We start from the raw sequence: 9,865 nt of genomic DNA on the forward strand, positions 1-9,865 counted from the left end.
CCTATCAACCATAAAAAAGGTGCATCCAGTTTCTTTATAACCAAGAAGTATCTTCAGAATCTTGTTGTAGTCCCCATCATAGTATTTAGGCTGCAATCCATGATAATGTGCATACCAAGTACAATGAACATACTTATAAAGAATTAGTAGTTTCCATTAATGATTACCTCCTTCTACTCAGCCGAACAATACAAACTCTGAACAACCGACGACGAAGCAACCGAAGAAGAACTATACAAAACAAACCCTTCAAATATTCAAATGACAAAAAAAGTAAGAAACTCCATCACAAAGCAAACCCTTCAATCTCAGCAAGCAACAATAACAGCAAGGAAACAAAGATTCAGTTTTTATAAAAGCATAGCTACAATGTCATTGCTGTCAAATGATCAAATGACAGTATTCACAAAGTCTAAAAATTGCTAAACCCGTTACCTCGGAAATCTAGTCAATTCAGCCGAACAATATAAACTCTGAACAACCGATGACGAAGCAACTGAAGAAGAAGTATACAACTGCATATCCTATATAAAATTTACACTACCATCATAGTTTTCATTTTTGACATCTCTGCGACCTTAATACAAACAGCTACCGTGCATAAACCAATTTCCCTAGAATGCAAAGAGATCAGTTCGAATTAGAACAACTCATATGACGTTTTGAGTAAATAATGCAAATCAACATAACAAATATAGAAGATTGAAAAAAAATAAAAATACACACTAACATTTGTTTACATACTCCCTTGCGGTAACCCGGACACAAAACTCATAAACACTCAATATTCACTTACGATCAATTAATAGAATATGTAAGAGTAACTTATCTTTCGGTGGCGGTGACGACATTGTGATTCATGCGATAGTATTGAATTTTCTTGTCAACGATGGTATTGTAACTCATGTCGTCTTCTGGTTTGTCGGTGGTGGTATTGTACACCAGGTTCAACAAATTCCAAATTGCCAATTCATATGAAGCTTCAAATAAATAGGTGTGTCTAAACCTTTGAGGAGTTATTCCATTTGAAAAGAAACTGGTGAAACAAATAGGTAATCAACACTAATAACAATTTAAATTGCTTTTAAGAGAAATCAATAGTAGCCTTATAAGAACGCCTTTCACCACCACCACCGCTGAATGTAGCCCGATTCAGACGAAACACCCGATCTGTATTTGGCATCATAACACCGTTAAATTTCTACAACACTCAATATATTTGAAATAATCATCAGAAAATGAAAAACGCAATAAAAGTAAAATAAAACAGTGATGTCATTCTGCAAGAGCATAAAACCAGTTCTATAAATTACATAAACTCAGTTTCAAACAAATCAACTCAGTATTATGAAGTGAGCCACAAATCTCAAAACAAAAATATTGAAAACTAATTTGTTTCGAAATAATCACCGGCGGCCACGGCGATCGAACTACGACGATAAACCCACTACATATAAACATAACCTGCCAAAAACATAAATCATAAGTAAACCAAGTTATGTCCCTCAACAAATTATCAAACAATTTCGATTCACCATAAAATATATAGGCAGATCCTGATCAGAAAACAAACATAATCATCTTTAGCATAATACAAAACCGTAGATCTAGGCTACCATTGACTCGGTTTTCTATCGCTGCTCCTTCAAAGGCTAGCAAGACACTCTATACGCGTACGCCAACCATCAATCCTACCGTGACTGTAGAGGTAAATCTACAATCAAATAGAAATTAATAAATTAATCATTCCAAAGAACACATAAGAAGAAAAATTTAATGAATCATGGAATTAGAAGGCAATATTCACGAACACCTGAACAAAAAAAGCTGAAAAATGAAAGAAATAATGAGAGATCTAAAAAAAATGATTCAATCTTCATCGTTAAATATCAACAGCAAAAACCCAGATCTAAGAAGAACAGCTGCAAGTTTAACCAAAAACTAAGGGCCCTCTTCATCACTACTCTATTCATCACCATCCTTAACAACGAAAAAACCCATATATGTGAAAAGCTGAATAGCTTAACCACTACTCAGTAACACAAAAAAAAAAACAGATCTGAGAAGAAAATTGCAAATAGAAAACACAACACAAAAGTTTGCATCTTTTACCTTATAATGTGAATCGTTGAAACTTTTTGTTGCGTTGATGACAATAAAGAGACATGACAGTGGCGGCGATTGTGGTGATAGTGGCGGCGGTTGTGGTGAAAGAGAAGGAGACGAAAGAAGAGGGTTTAGGGTTATGGATTTGAGAGAAAACATGAGAACTTTGAGAAATAGAAACGTGAAAGGGAAGAGAGAGAAAAGAGAGAAAAAGTGAAAATGGGTACAGATACGAGGACACTGCACTATTTGGTTCAGTTACATTAGAAATAAAAGTGAAAATTGTACATACTTTGGCCAATAGAGAGAGAAACAGATGAAACCATTAGTTAGATTGAAGCCAAAAACAGATTTTAGTCACAAAAAGTAATATTTAGACACATTTTGCCCCCAAAAAAAATAGGTGGAATTTTTTAAGCAAAGGGCAAATGGGTCTTAACCAGGTACTTGTATTTTCTTATTTTATAGATATCACGTGTTGGTAGAGGTGGTCCTAAGCACGGGTTCGCGGGACGGGAGCCTAGGGTTCCATAATTTTTGGGGCACCAATTTTTTTTTCTTACTCTTATATATATATATTAAAATAAAATTTTCTATTACAAAAATACTTGCTAAATTTATTTTAAAAATGAATATTGGTTAATAAAATTATAGGGATCCTACAAAATCAAAATTAATAAAAGAATGTAATTTCTCATAAATAAAATATAGAGTATAATAAAATCAATTAATTTACCTAAAATAAAATTAATTAATATATCCACAATTTTAGCAACTAAAGAGTTTAATTGAGGCACTAAAATTAAAATAATGATATAGAAAATATTTTATATTATTGATCCCAAGAGTGAAGCACTACTTCAACTAGCTGAACAAGATAATGATCCAAAAAATAAGAGTGAAGTCGAATCTTTAGCAACTCATGAAATTGGAAACTTTGAATTTTAAGTAGTTATGATTATTTGGTTTGAATTGGTAACGGCGGTTAATGAAATTAGCAAAAGTTTGCAACAAAAAAAAAAGACATGTGTATTGATGTGGCTATAGAACTAGTAAAAGGTTTGATCAAGTATTTGAAAAATATATAAACAATCTGGATTTGTAAATGCTAAGGCTAGTGTTGAAAAGATTGAGAATGAAATAGAGATTGAATGTGTTTATTCAAAATCTTCAAATTAGTAGAAAACAACACTATGATAAAAATTCATCTCAACCCACACAATTGAATCTTCAGTCTGCTGAAGAGTCTTTTCGAAATTATTATTTCTTATATTGTAGATCAAACAATTGGCTCACTTGATAGAAGATTTGAACAGTATAGCACATATGAAAATATTTTTGGATTCTTGTTTACTATTGAAAGACTTAGATCATTATTTGATAGGAACTTGAAAGCATGTTATAAACATGTTGAAACTTGTTTAAAACATGACTATTCTCTTGATCTTGATGGTGAAATTTTGTTTGAAGAATTGAAAGTTATTAGAGAAGTTTTAATAGTTGAATCAAAACAAGCTATATGATATCGAGTTCTTGAAAGACTTTTAATTGTTTTTCTAATGCATGCATAAATTATAGAGTAATATTGACTATTTCTATCAGTGTTGCATCTGCTGAAAGAAGTTTTTCTAAATTAAAATTATTAAAATCTTATTTGAGATCTACTATGTCACAAGATAGATTAAATAGTTTTGCGTTGATTTCAATTGAAAATAATTTTTTGAAGAACCTTGATTATGAACAAATTATTAACGATTTTGTAATAAAAAATGCTAAGAGGATGATATTTAAATAATTTTAAAGGTTTGGTCAATTTTTTTATAAGAAAAAAGACCGGATCAAGAAGAAAAAGAAGAATAAGTCTCTTTATAGTGAGTGGTTTATGTTTTGATGTAGTATAAATATTGATTCAAAAATCTATATTTCTATTCTATTTGCACAATGTCAAATGAAAATGTGTTTTTTATCCAATTATTTCTTTTATCCTTATGTATTTATTGTTAAAAAATTATATAGGCACCACTCTTTTGAATCGCCCAAAGCACCCAAATTCAAAGGACCGGCCCTATGTGTTGGTAGTTCATGGTTACATTTAGTAGACAAACAATTTTCAACTAGATAAACAGTTAAAATTAAAAAATAGTAAAGTCTATGGCGAACATTAAAACATATTATCTCATGTAATATATTTAAAGTTAAAAATTAATGGATTGGACTAAATTGACTAACGGAATAATTTTTTAATAACTAAAATGTGATGTTTATTAAATAAAAAAGGCTTAATACCCTTTTTGGTCCCGTACCTATGCCTCAGGGTCCATTTTGGTTCTCTTCCTTTTAAAAGTTCTAAGTTGGTCCCTTACGTTGTCTAACAGAATCAAAGTGGTCCTTTCCGTCAAAAATAGGCTAACGGCGTTACTTTAGATGACATGGAAGCTGAGGTGGATTAGTGGAATGCCTATTCATCACCTTCTTCTTCCTTGTTGCTGAAACACTTTTCTATTTTCCCCCAAATTCAACCCTAACGTAAAATGGTTCCCAAAATCCCCTAATTGAAACCTAAATCATTTAAGACCATTATTGAAACCTAGTTGAATTGAACAAATCAATTTCCACCGCCATGTAATATGCGTTTTCTGCACTTGCCAAACTGAACTTCATGAAACACACGTAACATACCCCCTGCCATTTTAATCAAAATAAAGGAAAAGAATTCCTGCAAATTAAAATACACTTTTTCAAAGGCTCAAAAAGGGAGAAAATTGGGATAAAATACGCTCTTCTTCCTCTTGACTTTTCAATCTCAAATTCCTCTGTTTCAAAATCCCAACACAATAAAACACAAATACAAATCATCAACAGGCTCTCCAGCGACAGTGATGGTCGCGTTCCTTGCGGCGTTGTGGTGTTGTTGTCATGGCAAGCGGCCGCCGCATTTTGCGGTGCTATTTCATCGACGTCGTGGCCGACAATAAAGATCCTAGGAAGTTTGGTTGTTGTGTTTGTTGATAGTTTGTCTGAGGTGAAAACTTGATGGAAATTCTTGGAGATTCAAAATCTATTGAAATTTGTTATTGAGTAATGTTTGTTAATGGGTTTTTGTGTGAAGAGTTTGGTATGGGTTTAATGGTTGTGGTGTTTATGGTAATGTTGAAAATATGCAGGTTGAAGGATGTTGTTAAGGTTTGGAAATTTATGATGATGATTGCAATGGTTTAAAGGTGAGGTTTTTTTACAGGTTACGGTTTATGGTTTGTAGGTGAATGATTTGTTAGAGATGGAGATGGAAGGGTGAAATTTTGGTTTATATGTTATGTGTTTGGGAGGGTTGACTTATTAGAAAAAAAAAGGTTTATATGTGAAATTGTGGCCACCTAACCAAACCATTCATGACACCTCACCATTAACTTAACACGTCAGCGACATTTTTAATAATAATCTAACGTTTTTAACGGTCAGGACAAACGTGGTACCATTTTAATAACGTGAAACCTTAAATTAAGTGAAGGAAAATTCTATGGAGAAGTCACACAATTGACTTTGATAAAGTCACTAATCTTAGCCAATGAGAAAGTAATGTTGACTTAGTTAGTGCCTGTTGTGAATCTTGTTGTTAATTACGACAAAATTCAATATCAATTTGTGAGGCAAAGAAAAGTAGCAACCAACATAAATGGTCTACTGCAATAATAATTCGTACACAGATAATATAACAGAATAAGGCGAGAAAAAGACGAAAATTTGTTTACCCAGTTCGATCAAACGATCTACTCTGGGGGAGAGAGCGGCTCTCCAATTCACTATAATCAGAAAGTTGTTACAAGAGATTACAAATGAGTTACAAGAAAATAGCCTTCATAGTTCCCAAAGAACAAACCTTATTTTCTACCCAAGTGTTTCTCAATCTCTCCAACTCTCAATATAAGAATCACTCAAACCCAAGGTGTTTAGAAGTATTTCCCAATCCCCTTAGATAACTCCAAAGGTTTTCCAAAAACCTTTGTCTTTCTAAGTTTTCCCTTGAAATTCCCTAAACCCTTGTTCTCCCTTGTTGTTGTAAGCTCTAAGATTGTCTCACTATAATAATAGAAGAGATACATATTTATAATAGTCAAAATCCAACAAATCCATACCAAATCCCAAAAATATCTCCTTAATTGTTAGAATAAAATAAATTATTATAATCTTATAATATCTCAAATATTATAAATATCTTATAATATCTCTTAGACTATTATAAATATATATCTTATAATATCTTTTAGACTATTATAAATATATCTTATAATATCTTTTAGAATATTATAAATATCTTATAATATCTTTCTATATTAACTTATATGATCTCCAAATTAATATAAAATATTCTAACATTAATGAATGGATCAATGAACCGAACCGACCGACCCGATACCGTAAATCACTTGAACCAGATTACTTTTCGGCTTTTTAAATTCTTGACAATATCGAAATATGTTTTCTTTCTCTTCGTTAACAAAGGTTTTAAGGCATATTCCAACAATCTCCACCTTGACTTTAAACCGTGTTGATGCCAATTTTACAATCATCAACATTGCTGCTCTCTACCCAGTTGAAACTCTAATCAATAACCTTGATCAAATTCAAACAACCCTTGAATCTTGATCTCGTCACTTGCATCCACTTGTTTCCAATTACCCTTTTATTCTTATGTAATTTAACAAGCCTACAAGTATGATTTTTAAACCACCATTGACTCCGTCTGTTTTTAAATGCCTCCCTGGAGGTTTTTCTTCTTTTATTTTGCAGTCCTTCAGCCACATTAAAAACATAATATCCAAGGCTAGCATAATCGTCCCTTTGAGATGCTACAATAAACCTCCTTACATTATCAAGAGTCAAATGATAATCAGAGATCTCTGTAACCGTTCCCTCACTACTACTAGTATCCATAGTAGGAAACTCTACCTCAAATTGAGTTTTCTCCATTATAGTTTCTACCAGGTTTCTCCCTTGGTTTTCACTATTCTCCCTCTGAAGAATTTCTATATATACCAAGTAAGTTGTTTTAACCCTAACTCTTCCCTAAAAACTCAATAACAACTCAGCGGTAACATGCATCTTTATTCCTTGATTTCTGCAAAATTCATTATACTCCTATAAAACTTTCTCAAGACATTCATAATGCCTTAAACCCAAATCCCATAGTTCTTCCTTGTTATGAAAGCCTCCACTAGTTAATGATGAATGAATAACAACATTTGAACCTTCTAAAATATATAGACCACATATTTTAGACCTTTAGCAATAATCAATTCATCACGCGAAATCTTCAACACTCCATGTTCAACTCTAGTACAATAGCCTAGATCATCAAAGATACTTATCGATAACAAATTTTGCTTGAGTTTTGGAACATACCTCACATTATGAATAAGAAGTTCACAATCATCAAACATTTTAAGTCTGACCGTACCAATACCATGAACCTTGCAAGCCTTATTATCACCAAGGCGAACAACTCCACCTTGCACCATCTTCAAAGTTTCAAAGTATCCTATTCTTGGACACATGTGATAAGAGCAACCTGAGTCAATGACCCAACCATCTTTAGTTTCCAAACTCGATACTACTAGTACATCGGCATCCTCATAACTTTCCTCACCCAAGGCAACAATAGCTTGAACAAAATCTCCATTGATCTTTCTCTCAGGACAATCTCTTTTAAAGTGACCAATTTTCTAATAATTAAATTTTTTTACGTTTGACTTGTCGGACCTCTTTGATTTGGACATACCTTTAAACGCGCCTCCTCCTCTTGACACATTTAAGCCTTCACCACTATCTTCAATCTTCAAATCTTTCAACTTTGAAAATTCTTTGGATTTCACCGCCGTCTGGACTTCATCCAAAGTAATAGTATCTTCCTTACCATAAAGAAGGACGTCCTTAAAGTGCTCAAAGGATCTGGGTAATGAACTCAACAGGAGAAAAGCCTTGTCCTCATCATCAATCTTCACTTCAATATTCTCAAGATCATCGATAATCTTGTGAAATTCTATAAGTTGTTCAACTATGGATTTGTACTCCACCATTCGGAATGAATAGAGTTATTGTTTCAAACACAACCTGTGAGCCAAAGACATAGTCATATACAATGATTCAAGTTTTGTCCACAAAGCAACCACAGTTTGCTCCCTGGAGACTTCACTTAGAACTTTATCCACGAGGCACAAGATAATGGCACTTCTGGCCTTATCCACCATCTCGGTCTTCTGTACCTATGTAAGTTCTACAGGCATCAATGCTTCACTCTTAAAAGCATTGATACACTTCTCTTGAATTAAAATTGCTTGCATCTTAATTTTCCACAACCCGAAATCATTGTTACCGGAAAACTTCTCGATCTCCCATCTAACCATGGTGCTCACTTGTAAACAATACCTCTTTGCTCCACGTTCACCGTACCACTTGTTGTGAATCTTGTTGTTAACTACGACAAAAATCAATATCAATTTGTGAGGCAAAGAAAAGTAGCAACCAACATAAATAGTCTACAACAATAATAATTCTTACACAGATAATATAACAGAATAAGGCGAGAAAAAGACGAAGATTTGTTTACCCAGTTCGATCAAACGATCTACTATGGGTGAGAGAGCAGCTCTCCGATTCACTATATTCAAAAAGTTGTTACAAGAGATTACAAATGAGTTACAAGAAAATAGCCTTCACAGTTCCCAAAGAACAAACCTTATTTTCTACCTAAGTGTTTCCCAACCTCTCCAACTCTCAATATAAGAATCACTCAAACCCAAGGTGTTTAGAAGTATTTCCCAATCCCCTTAGATAACTCCAAAGATTTTCCAAAAACCTTTGCCTTTCTAAGTTTTCCCTTGGAATTCCCTAAACCCTTATTCTCCCTTGTTGCTGTAAGCTCTAAGATTGTCTCACTATAATAATAGAAGAGATATATATTTATAATAGCCAAAATCCAACAAATCCATACCAAATCCCAAAAATATCTCCTTAATTGTTAGAATAAAATATATTATTATAATTTTATAATATCTCTCAAATATTATAAATATCTTATAATATCTCTTAGACTATTATAAATATATATCTTATAATATCTTTTAGACTATTATAAATATATCTTATAATATCTTTTAGAATATTAGAAATATCTTATAATAACTTTTTATATTAACTTATATGATCTCCAAATTAATATAAAATATTCTAACATTAATGAATGGATCAATGAACCGAACTGACCGAACCCGATACCGTAAATCACTTGAACCAGATTACTTTTCGGCTTTCTAAATTCTTGCCAATCTCGAAATATATTTTCTTTCTCTTCGTCAACAAAAGTTTTAAGACATCTTCCAACAGTGCCACATATCATTATATGAAACATAGCATTTTTTATGTATTCTCAAATCTATTAATATTGCAATTAAGTCCCTAACAAATTAAAAGTGGAAAAATTATTTCAATCTTTATATTGTTTCTTAATTTTAATTCTTTTTATTAAAAAATCATCACCACGAATTTGAAAATGAGAATTTTCCTTTGCCATGAATGAAAACCCGTGTGTTTGATCAAAATACGAAGTAAGCTTTCACATATAAACCAAAATCATATTCGTAGACTCTTTATTTCATGTAGTGAGACATGTTATCGATTGGACCAATTGAACACAAAATCGCAGAAACGTGATGTATAGTGAAGCTCGGCTATGCAATAGTCTGTTGCGATTTCCTTTAACAGT

The 9,865-nt window shown here is 32.5% G+C and overlaps 1 long non-coding RNA gene across 1 annotated transcript; it reads right to left on the reverse strand.

Annotated features, from left to right (window-relative positions):
- Window positions 1-441: 441 nt before the first annotated feature.
- On the reverse strand, window positions 442-2,313 carry LOC131616270 (uncharacterized). The gene is made up of 4 exons (XR_009288083.1): window positions 2,113-2,313; window positions 1,617-1,714; window positions 1,411-1,464; window positions 442-1,170 (listed from the first exon to the last, which is right to left on the reverse strand). It is a non-coding gene; the product is annotated as an uncharacterized LOC131616270 (long non-coding RNA).
- Window positions 2,314-9,865: the final 7,552 nt, after the last annotated feature.

The sequence above is a fragment of the Vicia villosa genome, linkage group LG1 (assembly GCF_029867415.1).
Source record: "Vicia villosa cultivar HV-30 ecotype Madison, WI linkage group LG1, Vvil1.0, whole genome shotgun sequence".
NCBI classification, from domain to species: Eukaryota; Viridiplantae; Streptophyta; class Magnoliopsida; order Fabales; family Fabaceae; genus Vicia; species Vicia villosa.